This window comes from Chiloscyllium plagiosum, unplaced genomic scaffold (genome assembly GCF_037043375.1).
Source record: "Chiloscyllium plagiosum isolate Xiang-an unplaced genomic scaffold, Cpla_swu_hap1 HiC_scaffold_25, whole genome shotgun sequence".
Taxonomy (NCBI): Eukaryota; Metazoa; Chordata; class Chondrichthyes; order Orectolobiformes; family Hemiscylliidae; genus Chiloscyllium; species Chiloscyllium plagiosum.
Genome location: NW_028270163.1, coordinates 13,777,872 through 13,795,657, shown reverse-complemented (window position 1 = coordinate 13,795,657; position 17,786 = coordinate 13,777,872). Strand labels below are relative to the sequence as shown.

General features: G+C 42.6%; 1 protein-coding gene across 12 annotated transcripts in view; it reads right to left on the bottom strand.

The window, feature by feature from the left end:
- LOC122562023 (putative uncharacterized protein MYH16) overlaps positions 1 to 17,786 on the bottom strand; it is a 276,206-nt gene that overhangs the window by 140,855 nt on the left and 117,565 nt on the right. The window lies entirely within an intron of this gene.

Here is a 17,786-nt window from a genome sequence, read left to right as displayed (position 1 = left end):
AGAATTTTAACAAGGTTTCACCTGAGGAAGGGGCAGGGCTCTGAAAGCTTGTGATCGCAAATAAGCCTGTTGGACTATAACCTGGTATCGTATTACTTCTTTGTCCACCCCAGTACCGGCATTTCCTCATCATATTGCAAGATAGAATAATTAAAATTTCATATCAATTTTGGAAGATGGTGTCAGGATGATATTCAGTAATTTAAGATTATTTAATACCCAAAGTAGTCCAAACTCAATTGCTACTTTCTATTAAATTGAGTTAAGACCCAATTGGAAATAGTCCATCTTTAACTAAGCCCCAGTACTGTGTACACCATCACAAACATCTAAATACTCAAGTGAACAAGATAATCAACTTGCCTGATGGACTGCTATGCAGGACACAAGTAACTCACACGAGGTTGTGTCATTAACAAGAAAATAACTATTATTTGAAAATAAATGCTTTAACAGGAGGGGAAAAAAGCTAATTTACTACTGTGCTTTTTATGCCCTTGTCAAACCACAAGCACACATTTATTCATGAATAAGAAACAAAAAGACAGCTTGACACCAATATTATGGATGAAAAGTCCAGGCCACAAGGTGGAAAGCAGTTTCTCACTGTTCTTTTGATTTTAATCAATGACAACATTATGTTGCCTGCAGAGCAATAATCAGCCTTCAATTTGATGACCTAGGTCTTTTGGTGTATTAGAACTCTTTGGCTGCTCTGTACACACGAGTCAACAAATGAACCAATCCAAGGGCAGTCAGCGAGCAGTTTTTCCTTAAAGACTCAAGATGCCGCTATCACAACATAACCATTACGCTCCAAAAACAACAGTTTTGTGCAGCTAACAAAGTACACCAAACAATCCCACTTGTTTTCTCAAGTTGCAAAACTCTCTAGGTATTTTAGCAATACAGGAATATCTGACATCCGCGTTCAGTTACTGGACTAAAAGGAAAACGTGGTTCCCTAAATGTGTTAAAAACTGAGATTAAGGTAACTTCTAAATGTTTGAAACTGATTAAGAAAATAGATCTGAGGCAAAAATTTAAAGAGCAAGAGAGATTTAAAAGAGTGACATGCATTTATATAGCACCTCACACACTGTCAAGATGTCTCAGAATGACTTACCAGATAATTAGCTACTTTCGATACGTCACTACTGTAGATAAAAACAAACAACCAACTTGCATGTAGCAAAAATAAAACACAACAATGAGATAATCTTTTTTAGTGATGCTGATTGAAGGATCAATATTAGCCAAGACTCTGGGGAAAACATCCCTGCTTTTCTTCGAATGTCAGGGGATTTTTCACGTTAACAGAAGGGGGATGGGAAGAGTGCAAAGTGGATATTTCATCTGAAAGTAACTCCTTGAACAGTGTAGCACTCCCTCAAAAAACTGCATTTAAGCACTCAGGTTTTTGGTGTGAAAACAAAACCTTTAGACAGAGGCAAGAATGCTACCCCTGACATTTAATGAACAATATAAAACTACAAGGGGATTTTACATATTGCAGGAAATTAAGTTTTTCATCTGTAGCATAAACTATTGTGTTTGGTTGAAAACCGGCATTCTTGCATTAATCCTGACCAATGCAAGACAAAGGGCTTTGACAACATGATGCTTTTCTCAGCAACATTCAAGGACAGGCCTCTTCTGAACGGACGAATCAAAATAGGCTGACTGGCCTTCACCGAATGGATGATGATTTGTGATCGTGTGAAATACAATCTCCTTAAATTCAACCTTGCACCACCATGTACACTGTACCTGACTACACCCAGGATCTACTTTGCAGCATCAGGACAGATTTTCTGTTGGAAATATATTTTCAAGTCACTTTAGGTCCTCGATCACATGACGTAGTAAAAAAAAAAAAGTGCCTGAAGCAAAAATCTGAATTGTCAGGCTTCATTTCATTAATTTGCAACAAAACAGGTATAATGGCAAACAGTTAACTGTGACCATGACAACTATGGGGAGCACAGGAAAAAGACTGATCTGTTTTCATAATCAAAACAATCTTTGTTCTGCTCTTCATTTCCTCACTCGTGTGTACAACTGCAGAAAAAATTTGCAACACCAATTCAGGTTAAAAAAAAATTCAGCACCAAACTGGTGTTATCTTTTGTGTTAAGATTAGATTACTTACAATGTGGAAACAGGCCCTTCGGCCTAACAAGTCCACACCGCCCCGCCGAAGCGCAACCCACCCATACCTTACCTAACACTACGGACAATTTAGCATGGCCAATTCACCTGACCTGCACATCTTTGTGACTGTGGGAGGAAACCGGAGCACCCGGAGGAAACCCACGCTGACACGGGGAGAACATGCAACTTGCACATGCTCCTGCTGGGAGTATAGGTACACTGTTTTCACCTAATAGAGATAGTGTTGCATACTCTTGTTAATCCCCAACATGGCATGTGCTTAGCACATTCCATCAGACTGGTCATGAAACAGGCCGAAAACCGAAAAGGCCACCCCTGTTTACGAATGGTAATAGCTAGCCTGGAGAACCTCCAAGTTTAAAACAGGAGGTGAGGTCAGGTTGCAACCCAGCATTTGATCAGACACAAGGGAGATAGGTAGGGAATCTATTACTATCTCAGCTCCATGGGATATTAATTAACATTTAACAATTAACCCCATGGCTGGGATGACTCATGGGTAGCCTTTCCAGCCCACCAATGTCCACCCAACGGCCTTATCCCAAAGTGCTATGCAAATGGTGGGTGGGAGACTGATCACATTGGGAACAGAAGTAAACTGATGCTTGTGGGCACCCAGGGATGGCCCCTCACGGCAGAGGCACCTGGCATCAGTAGGCAGGGTTAGACAGGGCAGGGTGACTGCCAACACCCTGACCCCACGTGCATCCTCACACCATGTTTGACAGTCATCAACTACCTGGTGCCCAGGATACTGAAACATTCCCATGCCTTGGATGGATTGTATGCCAGCAGCAACCACTACCTTCCTCGTGCTGCAGGCGCAATGGATAGCTGTGAACTACTGTCACCCGCACCCTGTCGGGTATTGTTCCAGGGAAGGGGCTCCACTGTTCAGTTAAGTGTCCAAGAAGCACCTACTTCATTGGGATTTCCTTAATTAGAATAGAACATAGAAATTTATTGTCATATATACTTCTTCAAAAGAAAAAGTAAAAAGTTTTATAAGTTGCCATCCCTTGGCACCTGTATTAAAGTCACAAGTCATAGATAAGAAGTAAAAAATGAAGACAAAGTTCATTTCAGATTAATTTCAGTTCAGAGAAAGCCAATTAAAATGAGAAATACTGAAATATCCAGAAGATACCGCCAAAGACTAAACCTGGAGACTGACATGCCAACTGAGACCATCGTCTGGGACAAGGTGACAGCCATGCTAGGATGAAACTGCCTGCTGCAGGAGCACACGGAACAAGACCTCCACACTGGGCTGAGCTGCCATGCTACCAGGACAAGACAGTCAAACCTGGAAACTGTCCCCACTGGGCTGAGACCACCATGCCGGGTTTTGCAAGCATAGGCTAATTGGATCCAGCCAGTAACCTTGCTTTTGCGAGCAGCCAGAGGGGTATGCTGTTTGATGTGATCAGCCAGGCTTCATGACACACAGCATTTTTTCCCCCCTCTTTTTTAATATTTTATTAAACAATACACAGTTTACAAAACAATTAACATTAACAGCTGTATACAGAAAAACAACAATTTTACAAAAGGAGAGGAATGGCAAAACCAGGCCCCAAACCCTACCGTTCAACCAGTTTTCAGGGAAATGAGGATAAACCGCAAAACCCAATTTCACTCATTACAAAACAGTAAGTGACATTCATACATAAAAGACAGTCCAATTACATAAATAACACAGCATACAGTACAGATGCCAGCAAGCCACCGGCCCTCCCACCTTCCGGCCATTCTAAGGCAGCTCGCCCCTTCCAGCTCTTGGTCCATCCCATGATCCTTCCAGTTCTCAGTCCGCCCTGACACACCTTCCGACCACCTCTAGGACAGCCCAGCCTGTTTCCCACCCCCAGGATGACAGCGGTCAGGGTGGCCTACACACCTTCCAGCTTCCCTAACCGCCCTTTGCGCCTTCTGGCCCAGGAACCCGCCTTGGGTGACAGTGCTGAGGACGGTCTACCCACCCTTTTGCCGACCTCCATGCGCTATCCGGCTTGTGGATTACCCTGACACACTACACAGCTTTTTATTTATATTTTTCTTCTTTCTTTCTTTGTCAGACTGAACAGAAAGTCTGACACTCCTGTTTCTTTTTGTTACCCCCCACATTACCGCGTAACTGCGGTAGTGCTTATTTTCCCGCCCCCCACACCCATGTTGTGTGTGACACAGCTTTTTTTTCCTCTGGTCCAGGGACAGTCCCCTTCAAGGAGGAGAGTCCTTGTACGTGCACACACTCACACTGATCCAGCTCTCGAAAGGAAAACACCTGAGTGGCCAGTGACAAGCAGTGCCCTTGACATCAAAGGGCAAAACTGTGTGATAATTCCCTGTTTACTTTTTTTTCGACATTTGTTTTTTTATATAACCCCACACTAACTGTGGTAGTGTTTATTTTTTCCCCCAGCATGTGACACAGCTTTTTAATAAAGCTTGGCAATTAACTGTTAAATCATCATCAATTGCTACATACTCCATGGCACTGCCTCTATCAATTGAGTTCTGTTGCTAATCAATCAGCATTCCCCTCTCAGGCTGCACAGATGTTGTGTATCACCTTGAATTGATATTCTAAATTGTTCTGATGGGCGCATGATGAAAAGTTTCAACAAAACTTGTTGTTTTTCCAATAATACTCAAGATTCATATTGCCAAGTACCAGATCAAGAAGTACTCAATTCCTGTACTTAAACTTTATTTAAAGATAAGCATATTTGCTCAGTTATGTTCTGCTAGATGCGAGAAATTTTGATGGAAATCAGTCAGCTACAGAATTTATCGATAAGCTTCGTGAAAATCACACTAACAAAAAATAAATAAGATGTGAGATTGGGCTCCGAATGGCTCTCTGGGAAACATGCAAGATCCCGGTCACCTCTCGCAAATACTGCCCAAGCATTCCATGTCCATCCCCATCCATTTACAACAAGGGTAAAGATTCCACTGTGTTATTTTGAAGAGAAGGAATTTTCTCCCAAAACCCTGAACAAAGCCCATCATGAAATCGATTAGAGAGTTGGTGGTCATCCATTTAATTATCGTTTGGTGGGCCTTGCTGCATCCAACTTGGTTGACCCATTTCCCTATAATTGCATAAAAGTGACAATACTTTAAGTAATTCAGATCAGTCTTAAGGCATTTTGGAAAATATCAAAAGAAATTTAAATAGTAAATACACCAAAAACTTGATAATGCAAACTAATTTGGAGAAGTTAATTCAGAAGTTGTCTAAACTGCACCGACCATTAATAGGAATAAAAGTTATATGCAACTGTTCTTTTAATACCCAGTTGAAATATCAACTATTCCGTACTCATACCATATCCAAGAATGCTTCAGACCCATTCTCTCTTACAACGGATAGCTAAAATATGTTTGAAGCTTTCAAATCTTCACCTTATACCTTCAACCTCCACTTAATGCCTTAAGTTTCCACCTAACATTTAAATTTTCTATCCCAATGAAATACCCTGCTATCCTAGATTCTCAAACCATTATTCCAAGACATGGCCTGCAGGTATAACTATTCACTGGTTACATTCCTGTCAGTTCTGAGTGGGTAATTTATCATCTGCTTCTGCCTGTGACAGATGTTTGGATCAAACACTCATCGCACTTTGTCTCTAGAGAGCTGTCATTTGTCACTGTTCATGGATGCTCCTTTTTGATCTGAATTGCGCTGAAGTTTCTTAACTTTTCTTTGAGAAGTACAATTTCTTTAGCAGTTGGTTACATCCAAGCATATCCTTGGTTCCTTCTGTATTAAGATGGACTGTAACAGACAAACCAACCAAATGCCTGCCAGGTCATCTGTACATTGCATTAGTGGCTGTAATTCTATGCATGTCTGGTCACACTTGTGAACTCAATGGAAAAACATTGCCGTATGTCAGACTACATTGGGGATTCTGACAGTCAAGTGGTTAATGCTGTGTGGAATTAAACAGTTGCTCAAGTACTTTCCTAAATGGGTAGCATGACATGACAAAAGTCAAGCTTACAAAATGTTTTACCCGGTGGGCAATTACTTTCAGAAATTGCCAATTAAGATTTCTATTTCAGCCCACATGACTTGTTAAAAAGAGATTACATTTTTTCTAAGAAACTTTCAAACGTTGGCACAGCAGTCTGAGAGATTGCCAAGACGTGGGAGCAATCACTTAAGATTACTGTAATGATGGAGTGAATGACTGGGTTCAGTCAGTTTTGTTCTAGTTTGACAGTTGCTGCTTGGGCCAAAGTATGACAATGATTATGCATGTTGGAGAAATCACAAGCACACCGAAGTAAACAAATCAATGAGAACCGGGATATCCATGAGCACTTCTTTGAAGCAAGGTATTATTTCTGTGATTAATTGCATTATATTTTTCATCCTTTCCCTTAGGAGCTTCAAAGGCAGAAAGACTTCAATTTACATTGTGCTTTTTTTTTACAACAATCCTGGGATCTCTCAAAGCACTTTATAATCTCTGATGTACTAGTGAAATGGAGTCGGTGCTGTAGAACATCAGCAGCCAATGTGACCAGAAAGGTGTGATCGACAGCAACTTGGCAATGGCCAGATTGTGTGCTGGTTGGGGAAAAAGCAAAAGACAGCAGGAGGAACTCCTCTCCTTCAAAATAAGGACATGTATTCTCTCATATAGGGAATCTTAGGTCAGCATTTCATCAAAGACATCATTCTTGCAATCAATGCAAGAACTCTCTCAGCAGTGGGCAGCACGGTGGCTCAGTGGTTAGCACTGCTGCCTCACAGCACCAGAGACTTGGGTTCTATTCCAGCCTCAGGTGACAGTCTGTGTGGAGTTTACACATTCTCCCAGTGTCTGCGTGGGTTTCCTCCGGGTGCCCCGGTTTCCTCCCACAGTCCAAAGATGTGCAGGTCAGGTGAATTGGCCATGCTAAATTGCCCATAGTGTTAGGTGCATTAGTCAGAGGGAATGGGTCTGGGTGGGTTACTCTTCGGAGGGTCGGTGTGGACTTGTTGGGCCGAAGGGCCTGTTTCCACACTGTAGGGAACCTAATCCAATAACAATAATTTTTTTTTTCAAAACTGTCCTTATGTATCAATCACAGATTTAAAAGCACATGTCTACAGCAATATTTAGATGCACCACTCTCTGCTTCAAGGACAAGTGTGTTACACAGAGCTGTGGACAGTAAGGTGGCAAATGACCAATTGGCAAGGTTTTGCTGATGGAGATGTCCCCAGACTATAGCATCCTTTCTTTTCCCATTATTTGAATACTGTTGGGTTAAAACTTGCATTTTCCTGTTAAGGACACATATGTAGACACCTACAATTCTTGGTGGCTCTCTCCCCCAGCTATGAATGCTTAGTGATAATTGGAAAAGCTCTAATCATATAAATCAAGATAAGCAAGGTGGATTCAAAAAGTTGAAACTTTATTGCTGGAACAGCACAGCAGGTCAGGCAGCATCCAGGGAACAGGAGATTCGACGTTTCGGGCACAGGCCCGAAACGTCGAATCTCCTGTTCCCTGGATGCTGCCTGACCTGCTGTGCTGTTCCAGCAATAAAGTTTCAACTTTGATCTCCAGCATCTGCAGACCTCACTTTCTCCTCAGATTCAAAAAGTGTGCAGGAAACACAATAGACATCAACAATTTGTACAGCTAATTTTTCACTCCACTATACTTCCATTCAGTGTAGTGTGTGACCATTAGCTACATGAAGTCTCATGCTGTCATCCCACAGTCCAGTTTAACCTAGACCATAGATTTGCATACCACACTTGGCACAAATTAAAGTTAGATATGACTTTTCATTCAAAATTGCAACTGGTGGTGTAAGTAAGTGTGTCTTAAGCAACCCACAGAGAATGTCTTGTCTTTACTACGGACATAGCAGAGGACATGATCCTTACAGAGAGAATGCACCATGTGGACATTTCAGAGAGAATTGCATCTATTGAAAGAGGTTGAAATAGCATACTGCATTCATGTATTCTATTTAATATCATGGCTCCTTTTTGAGAGTCAGACAGCAAGTAAATCTTCACCCCCTGTATTTTCATCTTCTCTAGAGTCCCACACAAACCTATCCCAATCACATTTGTTTCTTATGCATCTATTGCCACATAGCAACACAATGCACAAAGACAGAATCAACTTCAACAGGTATTTCACTGCTGAGTGTGACATGCTAGAAAATCACAGCAGGTCAGGCAGCATCCAAGGAGCAGGAGAATCGACATTTCAGGCGTAAGCCCTTCATCAGGAATGAAGCTGTGGGCCCCAGGGCCCGAGGGAGGTGTCCGAGTTGGTCCAGGTGAATTTGAGGTCAGGGTGAAAGGTGTTAGTGAAGTTATGAACTATTCAACCTCCTCATGGGAAATCAAGATAGCACTGATAGAGTCAGTCATCGATGTAGCAGAGGAAAAAACACAGACTGTTCCACATACCCGACAGAGGCAGGCATTGCTGGGGCCCATGGTGAAGATGAGACATTGGGGGCCAGGGGAAACAAAAGTCTTTGAGGTGGTGAAGGGAATGGGTCATGTCCCGAACACATGTGGGGAGTTCCTGGACTAAGAGGGACAGGACAGTGTCAAAGTATGCGGAGAGGAGTTCAGTGGGACAGGAGCAGGCTGAGACAATGCCCCAGTTGGGGCAGTTTGTGAATTTTGGGTAAGAGGTAGAACTGGGCAGTGCGAGGCTCCCGGATTATGAGGTTGGAGGCTGTGGGTGGGAGATCCCTAGAAGTGATGAGGTTGTGGATGGTCTGGGAGATGATGGTTTCGTAATGGGAGGCGACTGCCATCAAGCTCTATTTTTCCATCCCATCACTTCAACTGCCCCCATGCTGTCAATGTTTCTCGAACATTCAGTCATTACCTGATCAGTCATTATTTGCTCCAGCTTAACGCAGCAAAGACCTCATCTATCAGCACTGGGTCTGCCCATAATCTCCTTTCCTTTGCCATCAACTCCAACTCCTTTACCAGTCATGGTCTCAGATTGAGTTAGACTGTTCACAAGTTGGATTCCTGATGAAAAGCTTTTGCCTAAAACGTTGAATTTCCTGCTCCTCGGATGCTGCCTGACCAGCTGTGCTTTTCCAGCACCACGCTCTCGACTCTAATCTCCAGCATCTGCCTCATTTTCGCCTGTTCACAAGTTAAGCCTAACCTGGAGATGTGGGCTCACAGCAACATCTCCATAACCGTTTATTTGCCATCACATTTCACTGGCCAGCTCAGCCCCATTACATTAAAATCCCACGATGCACCTTTGTCACTTCTAGATGAGGGTACTCCCAATTCTCTGCCTGCAGGTTGCCCATTCCCTGTGCTGCATGAACCTTATTTGTTTAAAGGAACTCTGTTGGCACAAATGCAGTTCCAAATCAGGTCAAACTGATCATTGCTCTTACCTTTGAACCCTTACCCAGGGATGCTGTTCCTCAGTGTCTCAATCCCCATTCTTGTCCTCATCCTTCAAATTTTCGGTGTTTTTTAACCATCCATAGACTGGGAAAGAGATCTGAAATATTGTGTGCAGTTTTGGTCTCCTTATTGGAAGATGGATGTTCTGGTTATGGAGGAAGTGGAATAAAAAGGTTCACCAGACTGTAATGGCAGGGCTGATATATGAAGAGAGAGACTAGTCTGGTCATGACTGCACTCACTGGGGTTTAGAAGATTGAGGATTAACCAATAAAATCCTAAAAGGATTAAGTAAACAGTGGAAGGATGTTCCCAATGACTGGGGATTCTAGATAGAGTGTTGAACACTCTAAGGATTCAGGGCAGGCCATTCAGGATTGCGATGAAAAGAAACTTCTTCACCCAAGAGAGTGGTAAACTTGTGGAATTCCCTGCCAGAAAAAGCAGTCAAGGCCAAAACACTGGATGTTATTAAGGAGTTACGTCCAGTTCTGGGGGGCTACAGGAATCAAGATGGTATGGGGAGAATGTGGTAACAGGATAGACAAATCAGTCATGATGATATGGAATGCTGGATCAGGCTCAGAGAGCCAAATGGCTACCTCCTGATCCTATTTTGTGTTTTTATCTACCACCCTCATCTTTATCATCTTCTCCAATCTTACATTCAGCTCTGACCGTTGTTGCTCATCAGTAGTTAGCTTGTTCTATTAGAGTCTTCAGCAAATTGCCTCCTCCTCTTTTTGTAACCCATTAGCAGCATACCCTTCCACATGCCTGGGATCCACTCTCTGTAAATGTTCTCTTCAAAACTAAAGCTCCATCATGCAGTCAGGAAATGGCTTGGCACAACACTTGTTTCATCTAGTGCCACACTCTGAGGATACTCAACAGCTTCATTAAAGACATGATACAAACGCAAACTGATGTTCCTGTTACACGCCTGAATCCCAGGATTTACAGAAAAATTGTGACTAACATCTGACTCATCTCGATTCTTGCCTCTTAGGCTTTCTTCAGTTGAAATTCCAGACCTTTATATATATTTGTGCTCCAAAACACACTCCTGTTGGTCTGTCCTGAAACAGTCTAAGCTAACCACAATGTATGTTTTCTTTCTGCTGTTTGCACCCAGAAGTTCAAAGTTAGTTGACAGTCCAAGGTGGTTAAAGAGTTACTGCCAGAAAAGATAAATGATCTGTACGATATTATTCCCATCTGCATCAGTGATTTATTATTTTAAAATTCATTTCAAAGAGTCTGTTTATGTGGAAGGATAATTATCTGTTGACAGGTGCCATTTCTGATCCTTTGCATACTGATGTAAAAATCACAAGGGCAGCTTGAAGTTTCCTTTAAAAAATAAAACCCACTTCTCATGCTGCAGTGAAATGTACTGCACAAATAAACTGCACAGAAATACCAACTTGTGCCATACTTCTACATTAATGTCTAAACTTAGTAACTTGGTATCAAGGATCTTTTAGAAGTATTGAGTCTTTCAGGAATAGAAATAATAGTGGGTTATAGTGTAATACGGATGTTAGGAATCATATCCAAATTAAATCTGATACTATTTTCTGTATCCCAGTTACAATCAACTCCATTTTGACTGCCAGTATGCCGGTTTGCATTTAATTAACACTAGTGTTCCAAAGGTCTAAAATAATGATGTGTTAGTGACATGAAAATATCAGCCTCTTCCACGAAGGAACATTCTATTGTAGTGTAGCTAAGCTACAACGTTTCAGGAAAGACTGTATACCCTGCATTTAAAGATTGAGAGAAGTGACTTGTGAACGACATGATATGACTTGTGCTGAGCTTCTGAACTCCCTCAAACTACAAATAAAACTAATTTACACTTAGTGCAAACAACAGATCCTGGCATTCTTGAGCCATAAAACCAGCACCATCTGGTCCACTAGGTTATTCCACTAGATTTTGGTATTCCTGTTTCGAGCAACAGAAACTGTCCTTTTTGAGAATTCCGGCCACTCACTGTATAATTACCACAACTAAAAGGGGTGATTACTGTCAATTACTGTGGAGATGAAACTGACAGAATTTGAATCATGTTGCCAACGTTTATGATGATTCCGTAGATTTACTTTGGGTTAAATGGCTGGTAAGCAAATGCTCTGCTTCATTAGTTTAAGACTTTCAATCAGAAGTTTTTCTTCAGTGAGAAATTCCACTGGACAATGACAATGTCATTTCATTAAGTATTTTGTGAGGCCATCTTGCAGGTGCCGTTTTGAGGAATCTCCTTCTAGAGGGTAGTGGTCATGAGGTTGGAAGATGCTGTTGAAGGAGCCTTGGTGAACTTCTGCAATGCATCTTCTGATAGTAAACAATGCTACAGTGGAGGAGGGGGTGGATGTTTGTGGATGTGGTGCCATTCCAGTGAGCTGCTTTGTCCTGGATGGTGTCAAGCTTCTTGAGTGTTGCTGGAGCTGCACTCCTCCAGGCAAGTGGAAGTGTCCCATCTCACTCCTGACTTGGACTCTGAAGGTGGTGGTTGGGAGAGTGTGCTGTTGAAAAAGCACAGCAGGTCAGGCAGCATCCGGGGGGAATTCACCACACTCTTGATCTGGATCTCCAGCTCACTGTCCACTGCTCTGAAGGTGGTGGACATGTTTTTGAAAATCAGGTGATGCGTTATCCACTCTTAAATCTCTAACCTGCTCTTGTATTCACTCACATCATGGCTGATCTTTGGTCTCAACTCCACTTTGCTGTTTTCCCTCCAATACCCTTGACATCTGGGTTTAGCAAAAATCTTTATAATTTAGACTTCAACAAACTCAATGATCCGGGCTTCATTACTGTCGAGGGAAGAACATCCCAAAGACTAATGGCCCTCAGAGAAAACAAATTAGAGTCATTGAGTCATACAGATGTACAGCACTGAAACAGACCCTTCGGTCCAACTCGTCCACGCCAACCAGATATCCCAACCCAATCTAGTCCCACCTGCCAGCACGCGGCCCATATCCCTCCAAACCCTTCCTATTCATATGCCCATCCAGATACCTCTTAAATGCTGCAATTGTACCAGCCTCCACCACTTCCTCTGGCAGCTCATTCCATACACATACCACCCTCCATGTGAAAAAGTTGCCTCTTAGGTCCCTTTTATATCTTTCCTCTCTCACCCTAAACCTATGCCCTCCAGTTCTGGACTCCCCAATCCCAGGGGAAAGACTTTGTCTATTTATCCTATTCATGCCCCTCATGATTTTATAGGCCTCTATAAAGGTCACACCTCAGCCTCCAATGCTCCAGGTAAAACAGCTCCAGCCTCTTCAAACTCTCCCTATAGCTCAAATCCTCCAACCCTGGCAACATCCTTGTAAATCTTTACTGAACCCTTTCAAGTTTCATAACATCTTTCCGATAGGAAAGAGACCAGAACTGCATGTAATATTCCAAAAGTGGCCTAACCAATGTCCTGAACAGCCGCAACATGACATCCCAACTCCTGTACTCCATACGCTGACCAATAAAGGAAAGCATACCAAACGCTTTCTTCACTATCCTATCTACCTGTGACACCACTTTCAAGGAGCTATGAATCTCTTTATTCAGCAACACTCTCTAGGACTTAGCATCAACTGTAGAAGTCCTGCTAAGACTTGCTTTCCCAAAATGGAGCACCTCACATTTATCTAAATTAAACTCCATCTGCCACTTCTCAGCCCATTGGCCCATCTAATCAAGATCCCGATGTAATCCGAGGTAACCCTCTTCGCTGTCCACTACACCTCCAATTCTGGTGTCATCTGCAAACTGCTAAGTATGGGGTAACAGGTATAGATTAGAAGGGCTGGATCTGGGTGGGATGCACTCTGGAGGGTCAATGCAGACCTGATGGGCTGAATGGCCTCTTTCTGCCCTGTAGGGATTCCATATGCTTTCCTTATTCCTTGCTGCATCTGCTGCCTAACTTATTTGTGATTCACGTACTAGGAGATCCAAATCTCTCCATGCCCTGAGCTCTCCATTTAAAGACTTTACTGATATCCTACCAAAGTTCTGTTTAATTTCATTGTTGAACCACAAGAAGTGAACTTTAAACTTAAACTCTCTCTGAGGAGAGCTCTGTGAAATGTGAAAATATGGTACAGATTAGGGCCACCTTCCACTGATTTAGCTGAATGTATAGAAAGTTGTGTGCTGTATTCCTGAACCTTGTACCCAACACAGGAAACACTCCACCTGGAGACTAAGCTAAAAAGTTTAACAATTATCTCCTCGTGCAATCCATACATTTGCAGATGGACATGTGAATTTTCTAGAACTGCCAAATATCTCACAAATACCTATTAAATTAGTTGGAGAAAGAAAGCTTGATTTGACAAGAGACCAAAAGAATACAACTGTTCCTTAGAGACCCAGATTCAAGCCAGGAGGGCAGAGATGGGCAAGAAAACCCAGAAAGCCTATAACAGCCCTCTGTAGAACAATCCAATCAGTTACAACTCCCAAAACTATCCCTGCTGCCCTTTAAAGTTGATTCCCCTCATGTACATCCGTTATGGTTTCCTTCTTGCTAACAGTATGCCTGAAGCATGAATAGCTTCACACTGGCCGAGCTGGACATTGGGCTAATGATCCCAGCCTCCAAATAGATAGGCCCGAGGCTCATTCAACATGAGATTTCAGGCTTCATCTGCCCAATGTCCATGAACTGAATAAGCCCACTGGGCATCCAGAAGTAGAATCCTGGCCAAGGTCAGTTTGAATTTGGGCTCCTAGTCATTGGCAGGTAGGGTTTGGAAGAGAAAGAGCTTGTTGCATGGTTCTCTGAAAATGGAGTCACAGGTAGACAGGGCAGTGAAGGCGACTTTTGATGCACTGACCTTCATCAGTCAGGGCACTGAGTATACAAGTTGGGAAGTTATGTTGCAGTTGTACAGGACATTGGTGAGGCTGCATTAGAGTATTGTGTTCAGTTTTGGTCACTTTGTTACAGGAAGGATGTTATTAAACTGGAAAGAGTGCAGAAGAAATTTACAAGGATGTTGCCTGGACTCAAAGGTCTGAGTTATAGGGAGAGGTTAGACAATTTAGGACTTTTTTCTTTAGAGCACAGGAGACTGAGGGGGGAGACTTCTAGAAGTGTATAAGATCATGAGACAGCATGGATAGGATGAACACACATAGTCTTTTTCCCAGGGTTGGGGAATCGAGGGCTGGAGGGCATCAGTTTAAGGTGAGAGAGGAAAGAATAAAAGGGAACCTGACGTGCATTTTTTTTTTTTTTTTTTACACAGAGGGCGATGCATGTATGGAATGAGCTGCCAGTGGAAGTGGTTGAGGCAGGTCATGAACAACATTTAAAAGACATTTGGACAAATACATGGATAGGAAAGGTTTAGAAGGAAATGGGCCAAGTGCAGGGAAATGGAGTTAACGTGGGTGGACATTTTGATCAGCATGGACCAGACTGGGCCAAAGGGCCGGTTGCTATGCTGTAGGACTCGATGACTCTAAACATTCGGTGGGGGTGGGGGTGGGGGGGGGGGGGGGGGGGGGGGGTGGTAACCAAGAGAGGAACAAACACAGTAAGGATAAAAGATTTCATTCATTGCCACCTGTACCTAAGTACAGTGAAAAGCTTTGTTTGCGAGCACAACAGGCAGATCGTAGTAAGCAAGGACCTATAGCATATAGGGTGAAAAGAAACTAGACAGTAAGGCACGCAGGTTACACCACACAGGACATATACTAGGCAAGATCAAAATTAACCAGATCAGCAATATTTGGTCAGAAGTCACAACACCGGGTTTATAGTCCAACAGGTTTATTTGTAATCACAAGCTTTCCGAGCACTGTCCCTTCGTCAGCTTGGTATGCCTCACTCCTAACTGTTTTTCTGATGTAAACATTCCCTCATCTTTCCCGGTTGCCTGGGACCATCACCGACACTTCCCAGCTGTGGCCTCTAACTGTAGTGGCAACTCCCCTCCTTCACACCACCCCCACTTACCCCAGAGGATCCACCGAATGTTCACAGTTGTCAACAATAGACCTCTTGTAGCAACAGAACAGTGACAACCTTTCAAAAAAAAAAGGTACCTCACTGGCTTGAATACACTTCCGATGTGCTGAGGTTACAAAAGGCACCAATTAAATTCCAGTCTCTCTTTACTCGACTTCCTAAAGAGATATTACCAGTGTGCTTCAGTGATATGGTTTCAGAGGATCAGATGTTGCTGCTGGGTGGAACAAAAGGGAATCAGTTTTGAAAAATTGAACTTTTTATTAAAAGAAAAGAAACTCTGGCAGTATCCATAGCCACCAAATTAGACTAGTGCTGAATGGGGCCTGTGTGAAACCTTCCGTGACACATCCCTTGTGGTAACGTTGAATTCCCAACTTTAAAAAGAGCACATTTTGCCTCAGTCATCCCTTCCCTTTACACTGACCATGGAAGTCTACTTGATAACAATCTGGGCTGTGGTCACCAGGAAATGGGTTAAGAATGTGAAGGACCTTTAAAACTGCATGGCCCTAACCTTTCCAGCGATCAATCTACGCTGGAATTGAATGGAGCCTGCAGGGCTCAGAGAACTGTTTACAAGCTAACCCAGTGCCCAAAGCACCTATTCACTTCAATAAAAGGCACTGTTAACATTAGTGTCATGTTTGAATGCATCGCAGAACTGCCCCCCTCTAGTATTACAAGTTGCTTGTGACCTTCTGGAACATTCCCCTCCACCCACCCCCCTGCAGATTGAAAGTCCGTACTTAGAGTTCCATGAAAGAGACTAAATGCCTCAGGAATTCAAGAGTCATCACCTGGACACCCCTGGGAGTAACCTCAGGGGAAAAAAAAAACAACGGTGCTTTTACTCACTTTCTTTCAATATTTGTTATTTCTATAACAAAGAAACAAAAAGAAATAAGGGACAAAAGGGTTATTTGGTATGGAGCAAAACTGGAAAGAGAGAGGATGGAGACAGGAGGTTATTGAATACTGGCAACCCAAATGGGTATCCTTATGAATTGTCAACTGCACAGCATCAGCAATAAACAAACAAGAAACTAATCACATCCACCCAGTCACAGATCACTTTACCCACACCCCTGGTCATTCTCCATCAACTCGGAGAGTTGATCTACACAAATATAGATTGTCCAACTCTGCCCAGTTCTGACAGCACTGTGTTGGCACCAACCTCCTGAACTAGCACCCTGGCTCTCGCCAAGTGGCAACCCACAAAACTAATACTTTGCAGTCGTGTCCTGATTTCACCTCCACTCCCATCCCTGCAGTGCTTTCTCCCACCCTCCCACCCACCCACACAAAACAAAACACCATTTGTTTTAGTAGGATAGAAAACTAGAGATCTTCACGTTACAATAACTGCTATTTTAACTGAGTGTAAATAAAGGAAGCTCCTTAACAAAAAAAAAACTGCCTATAATAGATTACTTACCCATACAGGCTCAAACTATGCAGTGACCACAAAAACACTAGAGGTATTTTCAATAAGCATAGCTAATTCAACTCACCGGCAAAGAATGATCTGCGGAAAAAAAACCCTCTCTCTTTCCATGTTCACTTCAGACAAAGTTTCCAAATAGTAATTCACCCACATCATAATAGAGGCAAAGAGTCAGCCAAATGGAAACTCAAATTTTGTTAGTTTTCAATATGCTTCCTGTGAGGATTCAATCTACAATCCCAGAAAAGAAAGACAGAGGTCTATGCCTGCCAATCCATATCATAAATACATATAAACCCCCTTTGGGCTTGTGTCTGAGGACTGAGTTAGCTGTCCAAACCAACATAAAAACATAAACATCTTAGACATTGGTTATAATCAAGTAAACATCCTGTGGTTTTGCACAGTTTATTTCAAGGTTTGTTATATCGAAGATATAAACTCACACACATGCACAAGAGGCCAGAAGACAGTTTTGGGTGAAATTTGAAAGCTGTTTACACAATTCAGTGCACCAAAGAAACAGGTGGCAAGTGTGTATTCTGTACAACCGCCATGAAGAAACTCAGGCTAAGTACAAATTTAAGTTGTTAAACATTTCTCTTCCTTCAGTTATATCTATCCAGCCTAACCCCAATCTGTCAGTGATTTCGACAGAAGAAGCCTCAAAACTAATGGTGAACAAATCCAGAGCCTCCTCTGCTGCTTTTGATTTAATGCCTGAG